Below are 22,286 nucleotides of genomic sequence, written 5' to 3' on the forward strand. Positions count from 1 at the left end.
GTCACTGGATGACAGAATGTATGTAGGGGAGTAAAGTTTAAGAAAACTAGAAAGGAAGGAAGAGGTTAGGTTATGAAAGGCTTTGTAAAAGACAAACAGAGGATTTTATATCTGATTCTGGAGGTAATAGGGAGCCATGGGAGTTTACCCAGTAGGGTAAATTATATGATTAAATCTGGACTTTAGGAAGATCATTTTGACAGCTAAGTGAATAGACTTGTGGTAGGCAGACCAACCAAGAGGAAGATATTGCAATGGTCCAGACACAAGGCAATGAGGGTGGTGGTGTTAGAGGACAGAAAGGAAAGTATACAAATTTTCTGTGATTCTGATTTTGGATCCTTTATTCTTAATTTGTTTCTGAATGCTTAACATACATTTTTTTACCTGGAAAGTCTGGATTTTAGCTATGACACCATCTTTCAAAGATGGATTCTGAACAAAGGGGTATAGATTCATACCTCTTTGGCCAATCCTTGATAATGATACTTCATTCCTTTATTTAAGAAGTATTAGCTTTAAGTTTGCAAAATATTATATATATATATATATACATACACACACATATATATGAATATATACATATATATATATATAAAATCTCATATGATCCTCACAATAACCCTGGGAGATAGCTACTGCTATTATCCCCATTTTGCAGAGAAGGAAGCTGAGGGATAGGAAAAGTGAAACAACTTGCCAGAGTCACAAAGTTAGTAAGTGTCTGAGACAGGATTTGAACTGAGGTCTTCCTGATAGCTAATCATATGCACTATTGCTATGCCACCTATCTGGCTCCAACCAAAAGCAGCGTATATCTTATCAATGATTCTCTTGCCCAAAATCCATAGAGAAATTGAAATGTTCTTAGCCAGATCTTGCAAACACCACCATTTTGACTTACGTTTAGAAATTCCAAGTGGGCAGGGATTATGCGTTGGTACAGTGACTTACTTAAACAGTGTCACATGCAAATGGAGACCTAATATATGCATGTTGATTTTGGTTTGGTCATAAATCAGAACATCTCCTTTCTCACGTTTAAGAGTTCAAGTTCAATACTTATTAGGGTCAGGTAACTTGCTCTACGTTGGATATGGGCAGCTTCGATTTATGCATATAAAATTTCTTTTAAGTACCCATACCTTTTAAATGATTTAATGCTTATTCTTGATCCAATTGTAATCGTGTATCTTGTGGATAAACTTGCAAAGTGCTAATAAAAAACAGTGGTAAAATAAAAATCAGTAGTAAAAAAGAGTAAACCATTTCCTATCAATGTCATCTTCACTGAAATATTTTGCCTTTAAGACCATATAATCTGATGATGGCCAGAGGTTGTGAAATGAAAAGAGCAAGAAATATTCCCACTGAGCTTGGAGTCATGAGAAGTAAGATCTGATCTCCATTCTGCCATCTACTTCTAGAGGTCCATGAGGCAAGTAACATAATCTCCTTTAGATCTGTCCTAGGGATAGGGAACCACTGAGCAGAATAGTGACCAAAAATGGTAACATACAACAAGAACAAAATAAAACCTCCCCAAAAAAGGATATTATAGAATCAGATCTACAGAAGAGATTTCTTAGGGTGAGTTCTTCAATTCAGAAATCATAATACCCTACAAAGATAAGCAATATGGATTATAGGCAACTCTTTTTTTTCTCTCAAGAGAGTTGCAAGGGTTAGGGAGAAATAACAATATTCAATTTGCTACTCTGTCTTTAATTGATTAGCAGAGGAAATTTTCACCACACAGTTCTTTCTATGAATTAGTGGAGAAAAGAACCATGGGGGGCAACATAAAAATGGATCAGACAATGAACCAAAAAATAAACTTATTAACAAAAGAAAATTTAAGGAGGAAAATGAATGGGACTCTGAAGCATAAAAATAAACTTACAAAAGAAAAAATTAAGGTATAAAGAAGCTTAATAAGTATAGGGACCTAGAAAAGTTGCTCTATAATCTATAACTTGGTAACATCATATGCTCCCATGGGTTCAATTTTCATCTCAATTCAGATATGAGAAAGAGAGAGAGAGAGAGAGAGAGAGAACAAGAACAAGAGAGAGAACAAGAACAAGAGAGAAGAAAAAGAGGAGAAACTAAGAAGAAAAAAGAAGAGAGCAGAAGAGAAGAAATAGAAGAGAGAAGAAACAGAAAGAGAAAGGAGGAAAAAGAAGAGAGAGAACACATTTATATAAGAATGTGAATGTGTATGCCTCTCTCTCTCTCTCTCTCTCTCTCTCTCTCTCTCTCTCTCTCTCTCTCTCTCTCTCACACACACACGCACATGCACACGCACACGCACACGCACATGCACACACATCTCCAACCCCAGTCTCTCCACTGAGCTTCAGTTCTACATCACTTCTTGCCTATTAAATATTTTAACTGGGTGTCCTAAAGATCTCTCAAAAAAACCATATTCTAAACTGAACTCATATTTCTGCTTAAATTCTTCCCTCTTTTAAATCCCATATTTCCTTAGAAGGCACCACTATCCTAATCTCGCTCCCATGTTTGTAACTTTGAAATTGTCCTGGACTCCTCACTCTCACCCCACATATCCAATCAGTTGCCAAATTTTGCTATTTCTTTCACATCTGACACATACTCTCTTCTCATCCATCTACCTACACCTTTCACTTGGACCATTTCAATAGGTTCCTATTTAGATTCCTGACCCATCTTTCCCCATTTCAGTACATCTTACGTACTGCTGCCAAATTGACTTTCCTTGATTCTGTTCATGTGACTCTTCTAGTTAAACAAACTCCAGCAGCTTTCTATTGCCTCTAGGATAAAATACAAACTCCTTTGTTTAGGTTTTAAAACAGTTCACACCTTCCCACCAACTTATGTTTCTGACTTCATTGGAAGTTACTCTCCATCCTTTATTCTGTGATCCAGCCAAATTGGTCTTCTCTATCAATGTATTTTCTCCTGACTTTTGCCTCAGAGAGTCTCTTACTTTAAGATGTAGCTGAAATATTTTATTATCTCTTGCATGAAGCCTTTCCTGACACCCCCCCCCCCAACTCCTAGCGCTCTCCTTCCCAGGCTACCTAACTTTGTTCATGTATTTATTCACATTATATTTATGACATGTATATTTATTTTACATGTCTGTTGTTTAGAAAGAAAGCTCATTTCAAGTAGGATTTACTTCCTTTCTCATCCCTGAATCCCTCAGAACCTAGAACTGTATCTGCTAATTAATAAATGCTTGTTTTAATTGTCTGGCCATGGCATAGGTGCACCTATGACATTAATATTAGTATACTGAGAAAGGTGCTACCTAAAATGTGACAAAGGAGACAATGAGCACAGGAAGAACAGAAAATCATTTCATAGGTATTTGTTTTTATTCTTATGAAGTTATGTTTTTGTCCCTCATTTCTATATCACAAGAACTTCTAGATATACCTCCAACAGCAACAGTAGCATTGAACCCTGCCCTGAAATAAAAGTTTAGTAGCTATGTATAGATATAGATATGCATCAAACTTTATACACATATGTAAAATTATCAGTATGTATATATAATCAGTATACACATATATTCATACATGTATAAAATAGTAAGTTTGCATATATTTATATTTACATATATGTATAGATGCCTATATATAGATGTGTAAATATCACATCTGAAAGTATAATGAAGCATTTCCTTCCCATGGCCCCTCACCTCTTTCGAGAGGACAGAACTCTGTTTCATTATTTGTTTCTTGGGGCCAAAATTGGGCATTATAGCTACTCAGCATTCAGCTTTCTTTCATCAATCTCCTATTTCAACAGAAAAAAATTCAAAATCATCCCTTTAGCCACATACCATTACAACCGCACCACATTAAGCTTAGGATTTGCAGTTACCATTAATGAACTTTAAGATGTTTCTAAAGAGATATGCTACTTTCTTTCTCAAGGATGGGGATTTCATGGGACTTTGAAAAGAGTGGGCATCAATAAAGTTTATCCTAAGAAATCTGCAAAACTTCTTCTTATTCACTTACGAAGAGTTAGAGGAGGAAAAAATACTAAAAGTTATTGACTAACAAGTTGGTAAATTGTAATCCTGCCAACAGCTGTTTCTCATGGAATTGCATTGTTATGAACTGACAGAAGCAAAAAGGCTGTGGTTTGGTTACATGGACTGAGCATCTCATATGGTATAGAATTACAATGTTGCCTTCCCGTAAAAAAAAAAACAAAAAACAAAAAAAAAAAAAACACCTATTCCAGTCACTTTGTACATCTAATTAAACATGCTGGCTTAATCAGGTGTAATCTGATGGCAGCCATATCACCTGGATGATGTCCCTGGAAGGGAAGATAAAACTCTCAAACTTTGGGCTGCCAGGTCAACTATAGTACAGTATCTTGGAAGGGCATGATAGGAAAGTACAAGGAACCTGTTCCAACATTCATTCTTCATAAATGGATATTAAGAGCCAAGGATTTCGTTGTTGTATTGCCAGGGACTTGTTCTCCCTAAAGGAGGGGCTTTCACAGTGGAATTTCATAGAGATGACAACTAGACTGTAGTAGCCTCAAAGCAAAGGAAATCTTACCAAGAGGAACACTGATCCCTTCACCCAATATATTAATTCCTTTATTCCAGCTGTTTTCTGTTAAATACATTCATTCACACCTGGAGGAACAAAAATTTCCTGGGGTGAGAACAGAAGTTTTGAAGCAAAAAGATTATTTCTAGAGTGCAAGTAAGGAACTGGACAAAGCAGAGAGTGAGCCAGAGATCTTGATTCTAAATTTGCATCCCAAAGAAGAAAATGAAGTTATCCATAGTAGAGTTCCCAGAGCCCCAGTTCTCTCGGGTCACCCCCTTTCCTACCCTCACACAACAAAACCTCAGGGGGCTCCTGGAATAGGACAGGCCATGAGTATTTTCTATAAACTTGACCCACCATTGATACACTGACACTCAGAACCAGGTTCATTAATAGGGGGTTCAAAATCAGGGATTTAAGTGTGTTTTCCACAGAAAAATGCTGAGATCTACTTACCTCCTGTTGGGGGAAAGGGAATCAGAAGAGATTTAGGATGTCTAAAGATGAGAAAGAAAAGATGAATTTGTCAGTCTGGGCAGTAGACACAAATGAAAGGGAAACCTGGACCCATGATCCAATAAATAAAAAAAAAATCCAAGATCCTGGGATTATATTTGAGGTCATCATATTAAAATCTGTATTGGATTATAAATGGTGAAATTATTTTGATTTAATAATTTTTGTTTTAATTGAGATTTTGTTTGCCAATAGTAAGACAAAGCCCCAAGTGATTAAATAACCTAGGTCCTGGTTGAAGGAGCCAATGCTCAATGAATTGACCTGTTGGAATTTGTGGGACAATAACAATCTGAAACTCTTGGCAATGACCTTCTTTCTAGGGGCCTGTAGCCATGAATCAATAGTTGTCTTGAAATATGAAACTTTACTCCCTTTCTCTTCACTGATATTCCCAGGGCTAAATCATATACTACATAACCCCAGAGATTGTCTTAGTACATACCAAAAGATGGAGATGAGAAAGGTCATAAATCTAGAGCTGGAAGGAACTTTGGAAGTCATCTCATCCATGTCTCTTATTTTACAGATGGAAAAACTGAGGCCCGAGGAGATTAAGTGACTTGCCCAAGGTCATTTAAATGTAAGAGAAGGTATTTTAACCCAGAGCTCAAGTTCCTTACACTGAATTATATTGCCTTCTGAATTTGTCTGTCATTGAGGTGAAACTTTTATTATAACCTGGGGAAGAAACAAGGTCTTTGTGAATAAAATCACTAAATGAAGCAGAACTGCACTCATTAAAGGAAAATTGCCATCTTTTTCCCCCTTGAGAAAATTCTTGGATATTCAGAAGGTTAGTGTGTTTTCTTTGGGTCAGCTCTCAAGGATCATTTAAATTAGCAATACCCAGACCAGAAAATAAATCTGGCTGGTGCTACAGCAGGATCACTTGTCTTGGACAGGCAGTTTAGAGGTCATCTTGTACAATCAGCTCCTTTTGCAAATGAGGAAACAATCCCAGAAAGGTGAGGTGGATTGTCCATGGTAACATAGGTCATAAGTTAAGATTTGAACCCATGTCCTGTAGTTGCTAAAATAGTCCTGTTTTCGCTCTGCATACTTTTTTTCCACCCATCAAGTGGACAGACTTTTTATTTTTATAAGTTTATTTTTATGGTTTTCTATAGTTTTTGAGTTCTAAGTGTATTTATTTCAGGTATACATGTCTTTCTCTTCACAAATAGAGCCCATTCCATTTTAGAAAAATCTGGAAAAACTCAGAGTTCAGAAAAACCTGAAAAGATTTACTTGAAATGATGCTGAGTGAAGTGAGTAGAACCAGGAGAACATTGTACACAGTAACAGCAACATTGTACAGTGACTAACTTTGATAGACTTAGCTTTTCTCAGCTATGCAATGATCTAAGACAACTCCAAAAGACTCATGACAAAAAAATACCGTCCACATCCACAGAAAGAACTATGCAGTCTGAAGCATACTATTTTCTCTCTTTTTTTCTTTCTCATGGCTTTTCCCTTTTGTTCTGATACTTCTTTCGCAATATGACTAATGTGGAATATGAAAAAAATGAATAAAGCCATTCAGAAAGTAAAACAAAAGAAATAGATATGATTAGTTAGGATAGAAAGGTATATTTCTCTAGTTTATTTTGTTAACCTGTTTATGGGGTGATCAGAGAGTACTAACACCTTTGGTGGGAGAGCCTGCTGAGCCCTTTTCAAGGCTGCTCATCCAGTTTTGGTGTCCACCTACCACCTAATTCTCAGCTCTGACTCCAAGAAGCTGTATCATGTCCAATGACCTCACCCTAGTAAGCCTTCTCAGCAGATAGGCTAAACAAGGTTGAGAGTAACCAACAGGCCTCAAACCCATCGATGATTTATGGAGAAGTCTACCTCAAACATGTGAAGATGTCCCCCAGCAAAATAAGTGGATGAGAACAATTTGTTCTGGTGCCCACGAAAGCAGCTGAAGCAGACACTGTGAAACACTTGGAGCTTGGTGAGACGTCAAAGATGCCAAGGTCATGTCATCTTGACTCTTGTCTTGTCACTGGACTTTAAAGACTCTGAAAGAGAGAGTGAAACTGACAATTTTATGCAACTCTGCATCACTTAAATCCAATTCATGCACAAGTCTATATACATCACCCTGTGATATCACTGGTCATCTTCAAAAAAAAAGAAAGAATAAACAGTCTATTAAATGTCAAAGTCATTCTGAAATTACATTGTAAAGTTCTGATTTCTACTTATGTCAGACTGACACAAGAAAATTTTGCCTTTGTATGGTAAAGAATTCCAAAAAACTGAAGTTCATCCTTTCAAATTGGGAACTCCCAGTCTGTTTTCCCTTAGTTTGGGGCTAAAACTCCTACACAGACATCCAAAGGCTTTGGGTGCACAAATCTTGCAGGTATTCGAAGGAGAATCTTCTCAAGGGCTGCCAATATATAAGGGAATAATAAAATGACCAGGATTTATTCAGAAATTTAGCAGCAGATGTGTTTTGTTCAAGTGATCCCATTAGGGTGCAGGCTTCTTAGCCACAAGAAATCTGTTTTCTAATTCCTTTGTAAATCCCCTGACTTACCTGACACAGATGTCTGGAAGAGGTGGGTAAGGGGAGCTGAATTTACATTCTTGATTGACTGATTGTAGTGTCTGATATGATATTATGGTACATGAGAATGTACTATCAGGTAAACTGAATTGCAACTAAAGAGAAGTGGTAAAGCTGTCACTATGTAAGGGCCAGGCACTGTGCTAAATGCTTTAGATACAGATAGGCAAAAACAGCCCTTGCTCCCAAGAATACTCACATTCTAAGGCAGAGACAAAACGTGTGTTAATAGGTACATGCAAAATACATATAGAGTAGATACAGTGTAATATGAATGGGATTCTATGAGATGAGGAGACCAGGAACTGCCTTTGAGCTAAGTCTGGAAGGAAGCCAGAGATTCTAAGACACAGGTAAAGAGCTAAAGTTCACAGAAGGAGTCAATAGTGAGCTTTGGACTTATACCCAGATAGATCAAATCAATAATACCCTGTACACACCCTATGTGTTGAATCAATCAACAATCAATTGATAATTTATTAAGTGCCTCGTGTGTACTAAGTGCTGGGTCTACAAAGACAAAAATGAAAAAAGCTTTGCTTCCAGGAACCTTACATTATTTTCCGGTTGATGATGCCCATGTGCACATTAAGTGCGGACAAACATTTTTATAAAAGTAAAAACAAAGTTATTTCAGCCTCACGACTCCTTTAAACATATCCACACTTGACTTTCTTTATCTTCCTAAAATCATAGGATGACAGATTTAGAGCTGGAAGAGACCTCAGAAGTCATGGAGTCTAACCCTCTCATTTAACAGATGAACAAACTGAGACACAGAGAAACTGAGTGGCTTGTCCAGGGTCACAGTTCATTTAAATGTATGAAACGCATTTTGAATCTAAGTCTTCCTAACTCTAAGTCCAGCACTCTTTTCATTACATGGCATATCAATTAGATCATAAATTCCCTAAAGGTGGAGACACCATTTCTTGGCCTGTCCAAATAACTAATAAATATTAATAGAGTCAAATCCATTGGGCTTAAAGCCACACGCTTGATTTTCAGTGGCACAATGTCTGAAGTAGCAGCATCTTAGGGGATATTGAGTCAAGACATGTATTACTTCTATTCCCAAAGGCTGAAAGCTTTTTTTTTTCCTTTTCCTACACTACTTTCTTAGGGGAATTCAATTTCTTGTTGAGAGTAAATCCTACTTGATGGATGGCCCTGAACAGGAGTTATGTGATCTCTGGCCTTTGTGTGATAGAAAACATTTTTTGGAAAAACTCTGTCATGAATAATCCATCATGAAACAATCTTCCAATTTATCTGTTGTGACTCGGGTCTTCCAGCACCAACATAAATATGCTTCAGATAATGTTAGCCCTAGCTCAGATGAAATTCTGTATTTGGCAGTCCACCCAGGACTTGCCAGCTGGAACCTGGCCCCTTTGAACTAACAACACATATTGGAAATCAAGGTCCAAATAAGGGATGAACTATTCAATGAACATTGAGCATGTGTAGGGATGCAACAGATGTGGAAAGGCTGCTGTGGCCAGATTCATCTCATAAGTTGGGGGGAGGGGAGAGGAGATTGAGAATGATTCAAATGGCCCTGATTATGCAAAGGGATCTAGAGGGATCTGGCCCCCTCAGTGCAAGCATCAGCTCAGCACTGGGTAGAATTTTGTTTTCCCCTCATCAAGTGGCCACATCCTTCACCACACTGCTTGGTTTCCAGAAATGCTTTTTGCAGGTGAACACCAACAGTAGGGACCAATCTTACTTGCTTAGAAAACCACTGATTTTTACTTGAATAATATTTGGCATGTTGGATACCATACTTTAATTTTGGCTACCGCTTCACAAACTTAGAGGAGCCAAACTGTGGGTGTGCAAGTTATTTGATAACTTAAAATCCAGTTTCTGAAAGCCCTCTCTCTCTTGTCCTTCAAACCACCTACATCAAACAATCTGTTTGCAATAATAGTAGGCATAAAGCCTCTCCGCTCTCTCCCAGCAAAATGATACTTCAGAATTGCTCTATTTACTTTGCACCTGAATTCCACATTTCTGAGTACTTGAAGTACTCGTATTCCCAGGGAGATATCCAACTGACACTGTGGCAGATGGCAAAGAATACAAATGAAATTCATTCTCCCATTAGCTTATGTACCCAGTTTCCTGGGCTTCTTAATTTTTTTCAGAAATAACTAAAATCTCATCCAAGAAAGACATATCCGAATAAAGCCAAAACCAGGAGCTAGAAGCAAATACTGTAAACTCACAAAGAATGCCACAGACTACAAAGGAAACAATAAAGCCTTCAATGACTCAAAGCCTTTGATGTTAACGGGCCAATTAACTAATTAGAGATTGCAAGCGTTTTGGAAATATCAAGCTCCCTACAAAGGGTAGCATTCTGAGCTTTGGGATTGTGAGTCAGACGGAGATGCTTTGCCCAGTCTGTTTTCTCCAGATTGCAACCATCAGGGATAATTCCAACCCAGCCAGCTGATCGTATTGACTAGGATGGTTCATAGGGCAGAAATTTTTATTTGCTATGTGATTTATTAATACATGCCTGAAGTTTATTGCATACAAGTGACCACATATCTTTCATTTTCCTATGTAAAAATAAATAAATAAGCACCTCCACTTTTGACAAAGTTAGGAGAAAGCTTTTAAAAAGGTGGAGTTGTAGGAGAGCATAAGACATCAACAAACTTGGGCTATTGGAAGAAAAGAAGAGGGGTAGCTTGATGGGGTACAAAGGACCCCAGATTGGGAATCAGAAGCCCAGAGTTCTAATCTCAGCACTGACACTGACTTGCTACATGACCTTGCAAATTACTTAAGTTCTTGGGCCTTAGTTTTCTCATCTGTAAAATTGGGAAGCCGCACCAACTGACCCCCAAGGATTTTTAAAACTGCAAAATTCTATTAGTATGAAATAATTCAGAATCTATCACAGAGGAGGATCTGATTAGGCAAAGAATCACCGTGTTTCCTGTGTCATCGTAGGGGTGGGGGTGGGAATGGATGGAGAGGAGGACTTTCATCAGTCTGATTTTAGGCTTTTTCTTCTAAGTAATGTTCAGTTCATTTGCACAAGGCTCTTAATATAGCTGTAAGTAAAAGGGAGCAATTGAGGCTTTGCCCCAGGGTGTTGACATGAAGGAGGGGAATTCTTTGCCCCTCCCAGGGCACTAATTTCTGGAAGGAAGGAAAAGAAATACAAGAAAAGGTAAGAAAAGAATCATTTATCAAACATGCACTATGTGCCTGGCACTGTGTTAAGTGCTTCACAGATATTCCGTCACTTGATCCTTTCAAGTCTAAAGTAAGTGCTATTATTCTCCTCATTTCATGATTGAGGAAACTGAGATGGAGGTTAAATGACTTGCCCAGGGTCCCCCAGCTGGAAGATGTTTGAAGTAGTATTTGAACTCAGGTATCCTTGACTCAAAATCTAGCTCTTCCTTCTTATGGTGGTCTTGGTGGTGGTATTAGCTGATGGAAGACTGTGAGTGTCAGAAAATAGTGTTGGGTAAGAAAATCACCTTACTTATATTGGATCCCTCAGGGAAGAATCATCCCCTCTCCATCCAATTCCCAAATTAACCATCCCCCAGTTTCTCTTGGTGGCCCCACTACCATGCTTGTGTACTTATACCTGACCCAGGGGATTAACCTAACATTGGTTCATGCTTACCATATATAGCATACCCAAGGTTTCTGTCTCTCTAATCTCTTCAAATGAATATGCCCAAAGACCACAACTCACAGTTACAACTCTAGACTTAGCTGAGGCACTATCTCTAGACACATCTATCAATCACAAAAGGGAAAATTAGTTATGTCTGTCACCATGATGGGAATGCTCCAGGGTTAGTACAAATAGCACTAATAGATTTGGTCAAGGTGAAAATGAAATGATTTGGCGACTTCATAAGAAGTAAAAAAAGTACATTCTTTTGTAAATTTATAGACTGAGACAAAGGCAAGCTTAGAATCTTATAATATGTCCTTAGTTTATAGCTGAAGGATCCTGAACATTTTCCAATCAAATTTTAGGTGTTATTTGAATCAATTCAAAAAGTATTTATTATTTAGACATAGTATGAGCCAGAGTTAAAAATGGAACAGATGGAAAGATCCTAAATTACTAACTACTTTTTAGGCACAGTTCTTGTTTTTCTTCCTTTTTATTTCCTTTTTAAATCTGAAGACTGGGGTGTCCTTCAGTTTTGCGATCTTTATTTCTGCTGCAGTGTAGGGATGTAACTTGCACTGGGAGGTGATGAACTAGACACCAACTATACATATCTGTTTTCTCCTTTATTACTTTCAGTTTTTACAAAAGCCTTTTAGGAAACCTCTGAAGGACTGTCTGCTTGTTTCAAGGATGGCATCCTAAATAAGAAGTTGGAAGAAAAAGAGGAATTCTAATCGAAAGGAAAAAGTTGTGGCAATGGAAAAAGAAATAGGAAGACTCATATGTGGGATCTGCTTGAAAGGGAAAAGGGGGTGATTGGAGGCAACTAGACTAAGTGGTATTCTAAGAAGTTTAAAATGGCAAGAATCCACAATTCCTCACTCCTTGATACTGAAAGCTCCATTCCTACCTCTCCCTAACCCCTGACACTCAAATCAAATGATGGAAGTGAGAAGTGCTATGTAAATATCATTTGTCATTTCAGGGAGGTAGTGTGGCACAGTAGATGATCTCTTTGGGGTCTACTTCATATATATGAAATTACTAGATTGTACCTAAAATCTTTGCCATATCCAATTATTCTTTTGTTCTCTTTCTTGCATTGGGTACTATGGTATTAGAACAGAAATGGGAGTGTGCTAGTAAATATTTAACAACTAGCTCTTTGAAGATCTTTCTCACCTTTGCATTTATATCCTGAGTATAATGCCTAGCACACAATAGATGATTAAAAAAATATTGATTATTTGATTAAGGTTAGGAATGGTGACAAGTTGAGAGTAGTGACTAGTTCCTTTGAATATCAGGTTAAAACTCAAAATGACCTACACAAATTGGAGAAGTGATTGGAAAAAAAGTTCAATTGCAATCAGACAAATAACACAAAAAATAGATAGGGATTGATGAGATAGGAGAAAATGACCTATTCACTGTTATGAATCATTACCTCAATTCAGGCGAACAGCACATGGCTGTTATTCCAAAGGCCAACAACATACAGGAATGCATTAACAAGGACAGAACGTGCAAAAGCCATGAAGTCATTCTCCCACCAGGCACTGGTCAGGCACTTATTAAAGCACTGTATCCAGCTTGGGGCCTTGTTGTAATTTAAGAAGGCTAAGAAGACTTGGAGCAGGACAAGAGAAAAAGAATCAGAATCATTAAAGGTTTGGGGAAAAAATTCTAGGAAGAATTGGGATTCATGAAGAGGATAACACTGAAGTACTTAAAAGTGTTCAAATGAAAATTGGCATCTTTCTCCACATATCTGCATATACATATATATACATGTATGTGTGTATATAGGCATACTCGCCAGTAAATCTATAGTCTTAATAGTGTTGAGTCCTTTCAGTCACATCCAACTCTATGTGACCCTATTTGGGGTTTTCTTGGCAAAGACACTGGTTTTCTTCCCTAGCTCATTTACAGATGAAGAAACTGTGGCAAACAGGATTAAGTTCCTTGCCTAGGGTCACACAGCCCGTAAATATCTGAGGCTGAATTTGAACTCCTGAAGTTAAGTCTTTCTGATTTCAAGTCTTAGTGTTGTATCCCCTGAACCTAGTACCTGTTTGTAACAATAGCTTAATAAAATTTTTGAATTTCCAGGGGTAGAGATTTATTAAAGGCTGAACTAATACAGCACTTTTGAGAGACTTCATATTTTATATCAAGATTTGATTTGTTAATATCCAAAGTAATATTTGAATTACTTGCACTTATTTCAATTTGACTTAACAAATATTATAGAAAGGGCTTACAACATATGACGTGCTAATCTCTCAAGATATAAACACAGAACTTCAAAGCGGGACAGTGTCCTTGACTACATTTTAATGGGGTATTGCAGGGGCACATCAAATATACAGATAGCTGTCATACAATCACAAAATCAATCAACAAGCATTTATTCAACACCTACTATGAGCTGGATATGTGCGAAGTGCTACCAGAGGTAGGGAACCTTCAGCCTGAGGTCACATGTGGTCTTCTAGATCTTTGGGTACAGTCTTCTGACAGAGTCCAGGTTTTAAAGAACAAATCCTTTTATTAAGGGGATTTGTTCTGGGAAGTTTGGATTCAATTAGAGGGCTGCACTTGAGGACCTAGAGAGCCATAAGTAGCCTTGAGGCCACAGGTTCCCCACCCTTCTACACAGATAGAAAGAATGACAAAATCTCTACTTTCAAAGATTTTACATTCTAAAGAAGGCAGACAATAAGCCTTAGTGGATCTTGATTCACTTCCTATGAATAACTATTCTTTGGATAAATAATGCATTTATTGCTTATACAACCACATTCTACATAGGCTGTCCAGCCCCTCAGAAAGATGGTGAACCTTTTTCACCTATATTCCTGGAATCCAGCCCTGCAAAATTGTCATCTGTACAGTCACATCTGTGAAGCTGGCAAAAGTTATATTTTTAAAATAACTAACAACATAAAATGTATGTGATGTTTTCCTTACTTAAAAAAAATCTTTTATCAGTTGTAGATCAACATTGGCAATAGTAATAGATCAGCCTGCCAGCTAAAGCTAGGAAATTTGGAATCTTTCTTTCAAAATCCCACAAACTCATTTATAGAAAGATAAATGCTTAGTCTTACTGAATTTGCTTGCACGTAACTGAAAAATACTTCTTCCAGCAATTAATTCACCCGTAAGAAGAAAACACATATATTAAGTATGAATAAATGTCAAAATGAATGTTCCCCATCCAATAAAACTAAACTTCAACTAAACATTGGGGAGGCTTTTTTCCCCTAAATATAATGACTAAATTGTTTGACCTCCATGAACTAGCTTCGCCACTAAAATTGGGGATTAGTTTAAAAAGAAACTGAAAACGTGAACAAGCACCAACTGTGAACTGGCAAATAAATAACAAAAGAAAAGGGAAATCTATTTGCATGCTTATCCTACACCTTTCTTTCTTCACTTTCAAAGACAGTTTACTCCAGGTAATGAAAAGAATTGCTTCATTTGTCATTCCTTTCATCTTTGCTTTTTCTATTTCCTGTGTAACTTCTGTGGGAAAGCATAAGTTGGTTAAAAAAAAAAATTGTTGTGAGCAAGTAATTATGTGTACTTTTCTGCTGATCAGGCATAAACTGAATTTGAATATAGATAACTTTGTACTCTGTAGTTTCACCAAATGTCTTTAACGGATGGCAGGTGCTTTTGAAATATACAATTAAATGACTCCCCAGATCATCATTCCAATGAGTTTCCACTTTGCATTCAAATTGAATTCCCATTTATTGCTTTTATAATGAGTTCATTGACACCCACCCACTTCTCCACTGGTTCATTGAAAAAAAGTGTTGCATTTTGGAGCATGGAAAAAAAATATTAATTGGCATTAAAATGACTCAAAATGCTTCTCAGTCTGAAAAAAAATTCCTTTTTGAAAGTCCAACTTCACAAATATATCAAATAGTGTTGAGATATAATAACAATATGAAAATAATAAAGATATTGATTGATGATAACTAAATTCTCAAACCACAAGGCGGAGTGAAACACTAGACACTTCTCACCTCTAATGCCCAGGTTCCTGATAAAATAATTTGGTGACAACTAAAGAAAGAAAAGCAATGCATAATTTGAGAAGTTCTCTCAGTCTTTGGAAAAGAGATTTTACTGGATTGACAGAAACGATAGGATCTTGAGACTACATTCTACAGTCTTCAAGAATTAAATTCTATAGGCACAAAGGAAAACAGTTTCCATTCATAGCAAAGGAGAGTTGTCTAACAAAGGGATGTGGATGCACAAAGATCTTACCGACTGATTTAGAGTTTCAAAAGACACCATAAACAAACAAATGATTAAATAAATAAACAAAAAGGAATAAATAAGCCAAGAAATGGACAAAAGACAGATGAATAGATAAATATAGTAAGACAGAAGCAAGAGCTATCACCATAAGATGAATACAAAAGCATTTACAATCCCTAAAGAAAGGTGTTAGAATTGCTGAAGCTTATATTGAGCAGAGGCTGGTCAATAATTCTAAACCAAGACAAAAGTTCTTATTATTGCATATTGAAGGAAAAAAAGACAGTTTTTTTAAAAAAAAAAAAGGATAAGAGAGCTGTTTGAGATAGATAAAATGAAGATTACAGATCACAGAAAGCAAGCAGAAGTATTCAACTTCTATTTTTCCTACCTGTTCTCCTCCAAAAGGTGGAGAGAGGCAATTCTTGAGAAAATATGGGCTGAAAGAGAAGTAAAAACCCAGTATAAGTAGGGAGATAATGTGAGCATCATGCCCTTGATAAATTTGCTCCCAAATCCAAAAAAAAAGAATTGTCAGAAACTATTATTAAAGCACTGTGAATTAAATTACTATGAGTGAATTAAAAGAATTAAGAATAGGAAGGCTAAAGGGATGAAGAAGGACAAAAGTTTTAATTTTTGAAAAGAGAAAACAGAGAATGGAATTTGCAGAATTTAGGCCAATTGTCTTCAATGTGCTTCTTGGCAAAATTCTAGATTATCTTATTAAAGCAATGATTAATGAACATTTAGAAAAGGAAGTGGTGATCACAACGAGCCAACATAATTTCATCAAGAACAGGTCATGCCAAACTACATCATTTCCTTTTTTGACTAGGTTTCTCCAGTTCTAGATGTGGGATACACTACAAACACGGTTCATCAGGATTCTTAAAAACCTTTGGTGAAATTTTTCATCATATTCTTGTGCACAAGGTGGAGAGATGTGGGTTAGACAAAATTACGGGTAGTTAGATTGAAAAGTAAACATCTTCACTGGAGTTTGAGGGGAAATGATGACGGTTTGATCTGCCTGTTACATTCCATGCCCTGTCTCTCCCTCAGGATATCTTGTTGGCTCATCTAGACTAGATTACTTGCCCCTTTAATAAAACTGGTGAGCTCGTGGTGGTGATGGTAGAATGATGGGGCCCTTTCTTCACTGGGTTTGCTCTCCTGAATGTTGATTATGAGGACTGGGCTGTTGGTGTAGGAGCACTGCTATTGTTAGGACTCTTTAATGAAGGCAAACTTCATAAAAGAAAGGAAACATCAAAGAAAACCAACAGTCTAAGATGGGAGAATAGTAATATTTAATTATAGACCATAAATTTAGGGAGTAGAGTCTAAATAAGTGAATACATGTCAAAAGAAAGGAGACTTTGATCTTGCTCTAAAAGATTTTCTCTCAGAGTTTGATTGTAGCTATTGCAATTATCTCATTTCCCAAGTGACCATCCATGAGTAAGACAAAAATGGAGAGTAACTCTTTAATGAATGTGTGTATACGCATGCGTGCATGCGTATACACACAAACATATTGCATACATACATGCACATACATGTATATATATACATATATGATACATATATGTGTATGTATATTTCTGTAGTTGTGCCTGGAAAAGTCCTCTAGATGCTCCTCTTTGTAGAGGATACTGCTCTGATTGTGTTAATCCAGGAACATTGCAGAGTTTCCTAAGTGAGGTCCATAAATCACCTGAATAGCCTTTTATATAGGAAAAATCAAGTTGATGATGGGAGCCTATTGTCCGGACTATGGTTGGATGGACAACCTATGAAGTTCTCTGCAAATGAATGATAAGGCGCCCAAAATTGAACAGGAAAGGGAAAGCCTGTTAGATTACCTTTGGGAAATGAATTTTTTAAAATTGTCTTAATCTCCTTGAAACAAAGTCTGATCTTTGTAATATCAGTACCCTTCCATTGTGGCTACATGACTATGAGTCAAGTATTATTACAGTCTCAGAAAAATTAACATTAAGCAAAATCCAAAGGGCAACAGAAAGGCACAAGGGCAACAGAAGCAAGTTGTACCATGCTCCCAACAAGAGATCTCAAAAAAGAAGCAGTATGAAAGAGGTCAGCAAAGAAATTTAGGAAAGAAAAAGAAGTGGACTGGTCATGTGGAAAGAGTGAGAGACAAATGACAAAATGGTAAAGGATTCTATTTTAATCCTTGTAATGTGGAGAGAAAGTGAGAAGCTCCTTAACCAGTTGGGTAATCCTCCGATGATGAACTTATGAGAGCTCATTAGTAAGAGACACACAACTATAGGTGAGTTGCAAACTATTGCTAGAGAGAATACTCACATCATTGATTTGAGCATTTGCATATATGTGTATACAGTCACATATGCATGTATGTATAGCTATACATACATCTATGTACATGTATGCTTAGGGAAGTTTAACTGATAAAAAGCATTCATCACAAAGAGGACTCTAAGAACAATGGAAACCTTGACTCCTTTACTAAATGAAGAAATTTAGAAGCCAAAAGTAACATTATTTAGAGTTCAAGATCAACTGCAAAATATTCTAGAGGAAAATAGTGAAAGATAATGAGAAGTTATCATCTCAAAGAACAGCAAAAGTAGTGGAGGGGGAAAGAAGTCTATAGAAAGCTTGGACTTCTTTTTTAGATTTTTTTTTTTTTTAGAAAGTCATTCTCACAAGAAAGACCATGGTGCCAATATGTCTGAAGAACCATTCTCCCCATTCCTGGAAGGAGTAGTCCTCATGTTTCTGGAGGAGAATAAATCAGGAACATTGTTTGCTAATCTTAATGTGTGTGAGTGTGTGTCTATTCAGGAGACTCATCTCTACAACCAGAAATTCTAAAAAAAATTCACCTGGCAAAGTTCAACAAAAAGAACGAAAAAGTTAATTTAGCTTTGTTTCATAGCTCACTTCTCAGGTCTTTCCCTATTTAAATGTGTATGCCCTGGAAGTTTTGTATGATTTTGAGCTAGAAGGGACCTTAAATGTCATCAAGTTGAGACATGTCCAGTTCAAGGTCTACTGGCCCCATGTAGTCAGCCATAACTGCCCAATGTAACTTCAACCAGACTAAAATATAATGAGAAGATGTTTAACAAAATTGCAGTAGAACATGTTAAAAAATACAACAAAGAAAACTTGTATTAAGACCTGGTTAAATCAGATTATTCCAAGCATATTTACAGGTTAAACTGAATGGACATTTATGAATAATCTCAAATTAGGCTGGTTTGACGATGTTTCTATAATTATCTCTTCTCATCATTAATTACAGTGAAATCATTATATTTTGAATCTAACATTTCAGTACCTTCTGTAATGAGATGCTGTCAATGACACTTGGGAAGATAAAATAGGGAAGGATGACTGGACTTGACTAAATTTACCCGAGAGAAATCTTTGCTGCAGGTTATACAACTTAAAAAGTGCCCAGGAATCTATTTTAAGACTTCTTAAAGAAGAAAAAGGATACAAACTGTTGTTTTAGCTATTGCTGTTCAGTCGTGTCTGACTTTGTGACCCTATTTGGGATTTTCTCAGCAAAGATACTGGAGTACTTTGCCATTTCCTTCTCCAACTCATTTTAAAGAGGAGGAAACTGAGGCAAATGGGACTGTGACTTCCCCAAGCTAGTAAGTGTTATTGTTTCTTCATTCTCAAAGAGGACCAAGTAAATGTTTGAGGACAGATTTGAACTCACGGAGATGAGTCTTCCTGATTCCAGTCCCAGCATTCTATCCATTGCACCACTGAGTTGTCATCTAAACAATAGTAAAACACAAATGCATATGAAAAATACTGTTTGTGGGAAAGATTTATCAGTCTTGATAGAAATAAAAGATAAAAATAAAAAGAGAATGAAGGGAAATTTTTATAAAACTCTTAGCACCAATTATACCTACATTTTTTCCCTTATCCCATACTCTTGTCACCTTTTATCAGAGCTCATTATACAAATGAGCAACTCGTTTTGTACTCATACACAAACTCATATACAAAATACAAACTCCTATTTCTCTGTTTACTTAGTACTCTATATTCCAATTCATAGAGACTTTTATTTCTGGTAGCCCTATTTTTATTATCATTTCCCCTGTCAAGGTAATGACACAAAGAAATGACTAAAATCACTCTCCTGGCTTATGATCCTTCTCTGTACTACCACTTTGGCCTTTTTTTATCTCTTCCGGAACATGGTGACCAGCTTTACACTGCACACAAGTAGTTTAGAAAATATGCAAAGAATATAATTCCATTTGGGTGCTACTCTAGAGCTCCCTAGACTGGTCTACTTTACGACTTCATTAAACATTCTTTAGTTTAGGCAGCTAGGTAGGCATTATAGTGGCTAGGGTTATGGGCCTGGAATCTCAATGTAGAAACATATATCCTTAGACAAGTCATTTAATTTCAATTTCATCAGCTGTTTAAAAAAAATCGGGGGGCAGAGTTAGTTGACACAGTAGATAGAGCACTGGGTTTGGAATCAATGATTCATCTTTATGAGTTCAAATCCAACCTCATTCATTTACTAGCTGGGACTGGGCAAGTCCCTGAACCCGGTTTTCCTCATTTTCTTTATCCATAAAACCAGCTGGAGAAGGAAATGGCAAACCATTCCAAGGAAAACCCAAAATAGAGTCATGAAGAGTTGAACAATGACTCAAACAACCAAAAAGTAGGCATACAAGTAAGATAGCATTTGTAAAGTGTTTATCACAGCACCAGGAACATAGTAGGTGCTATAGAAATGATTATTGTTATAGTTTTCCTTGAAGCCAACAAGTGACACTGGTGAGCAAGAAAAACTAAGCTGCTTCTTAAACCAAGAAAATAGGAAGTTCTTTTGTTTTTTTCTTTTATGAACCTCAGTCTTTCTTTGGGGGAATAGCTAGCCCTCATGTGGGAAAACTGGAACACTAATGTACTGGTGGTGGAGTTGTGAACTGATCCAACTGTTCTGGAGCACCATCTGAAACTATGCCTAACCCTTTGACCCAGCAATACCATTAATGGGTCTGCATCCCAAAGAGATCAAAGAAGGGGAAATGATTGATTTGGACAAAAGTACTTATAGCAACTCTTTTTTTTTTTTTGGTGGCAAAGAAATGGACATCAAAGGATGTCCATCAACTGGAGAATAGCTGAACCAGTTGTAGTATATAATTGTGTGTGGTATGTGACTTTTTTGCCAGAAGAAATGAGAAGCAGGACGGTTTCAAAAACACCTGGGGACACTTACATGAACTAACACAGAATGAAGTGAGGAGAACCAGGGAAACAATGTACATGGTAACAGAAATTTATGATGAACTGTGAATGACTTAGCTATTCTCAGTAATGCAAAGATTCAAGACAATTCCAAAAAATTAATGAAGAAAAATGCTACTGACCTTCAGAAAATGAACTGATGAAGTTCGAATGCAGATCAAGCATACTTTTTTCACTTATTTATTTGTTTGTTCAAATTCAAAGTTTTACTTGATCTTCAAATATTTTAGTATCCAATAGAGAAGCACTTATTTCTTAATTTTTTTAAATTTTTTTTAAAATTTATTTTTAGTTTTCCACTGACACCAAAGCATACTTTAAAACAAACTTTCTTTTTTTTTTCTTGGGGTTTTTTGACTCTATGTTTTCTTTTGCAAGATGGATAATATGGAATGATGTTTTGCATGACTGCACATGTATACTCTATATCAAATTGCTTGCCTTCTTAAGGAGGGGAAAGGAGGGAAGGGATAATTTGGAACTCAAAACTTTTTGAATTCAGAAAGAACTGAGTTCAAATCTGTCCTCAGATGCTTGCTAGCCATGTGATTCTGGGCAAGTCACATAACTTCTGTTAGTTTCCATTGCTTCTATTTAAAAATGTGAGTAATAATGGTACTTACCTCCCATAGCTGATGTGAAAATCAAATGAGAAAATATTTACAAACCTCCTTTGCAAAGTGCCCGACTTTAAAGTAGGCATTTTAAAAATGTTTATTCCCTCTTACTCCCCTTGGTCAGACGTGAAAGAAGACACTGCATCCTGAGTAATCATTAGTTGTCTTGACTTTTGTCTTGCCACTGGACTTCAATAACTCTAGAAAAGAGGGTGAGACTGATGATTTTATGCAACTCTGCCTCACTTAGGTGCAAATGCACACACAGGTCAGGACCCCACCCATGTAATGATGTCATTGACCCTCTTGGAAAACAACTGATGAGCAACAACCCAATAGGTTGATTAGTAGGAGTAGTAGTAATAGTAGTAGTAATCCTACTAAATATACTAGATACATTAGTAGTAGTAGTATTTATTCTTTAAGATATCTTGACATTGTCTGGATTCCAATGGAGCAAAAGGGCTATGATCTCTCTCATAATATAATCTAGTCAAATCAAGTCAACAGAAACTTAGTAATTGCTGACAACATGCCACGCACTGTGCTACATGCTAGAAATATAAAAACAAGCAGAAAGAAAGTCCCTGCCTTTAGGGAGATAATATTCTAATGGAGGAAGACAACTTATAAAAGAAGAGTGGAGTGTTACCAACATCTCTCCCACCAAAATGGTAAAAAAAAAAAAAAAAAAAAGTCTGGTGATTCAAGAGTGAAGTATGGCTAAGAATGATAGTATG

General features: G+C 36.7%; 1 long non-coding RNA gene across 1 annotated transcript; it reads right to left on the reverse strand.

Annotated features, from left to right (window-relative positions):
- Positions 1–4,282: 4,282 nt before the first annotated feature.
- Positions 4,283–21,097, reverse strand: LOC140513635 (uncharacterized). The gene is made up of 3 exons (XR_011970260.1): positions 19,359–21,097; positions 16,026–16,074; positions 4,283–7,126 (listed from the first exon to the last, which is right to left on the reverse strand). It is a non-coding gene; the product is annotated as an uncharacterized lncRNA (long non-coding RNA).
- Between the last annotated feature and the right edge of the window lie 1,189 nt (positions 21,098–22,286).

Source organism: Notamacropus eugenii, chromosome 7 (genome assembly GCF_028372415.1).
Source record: "Notamacropus eugenii isolate mMacEug1 chromosome 7, mMacEug1.pri_v2, whole genome shotgun sequence".
NCBI classification, from domain to species: Eukaryota; Metazoa; Chordata; class Mammalia; order Diprotodontia; family Macropodidae; genus Notamacropus; species Notamacropus eugenii.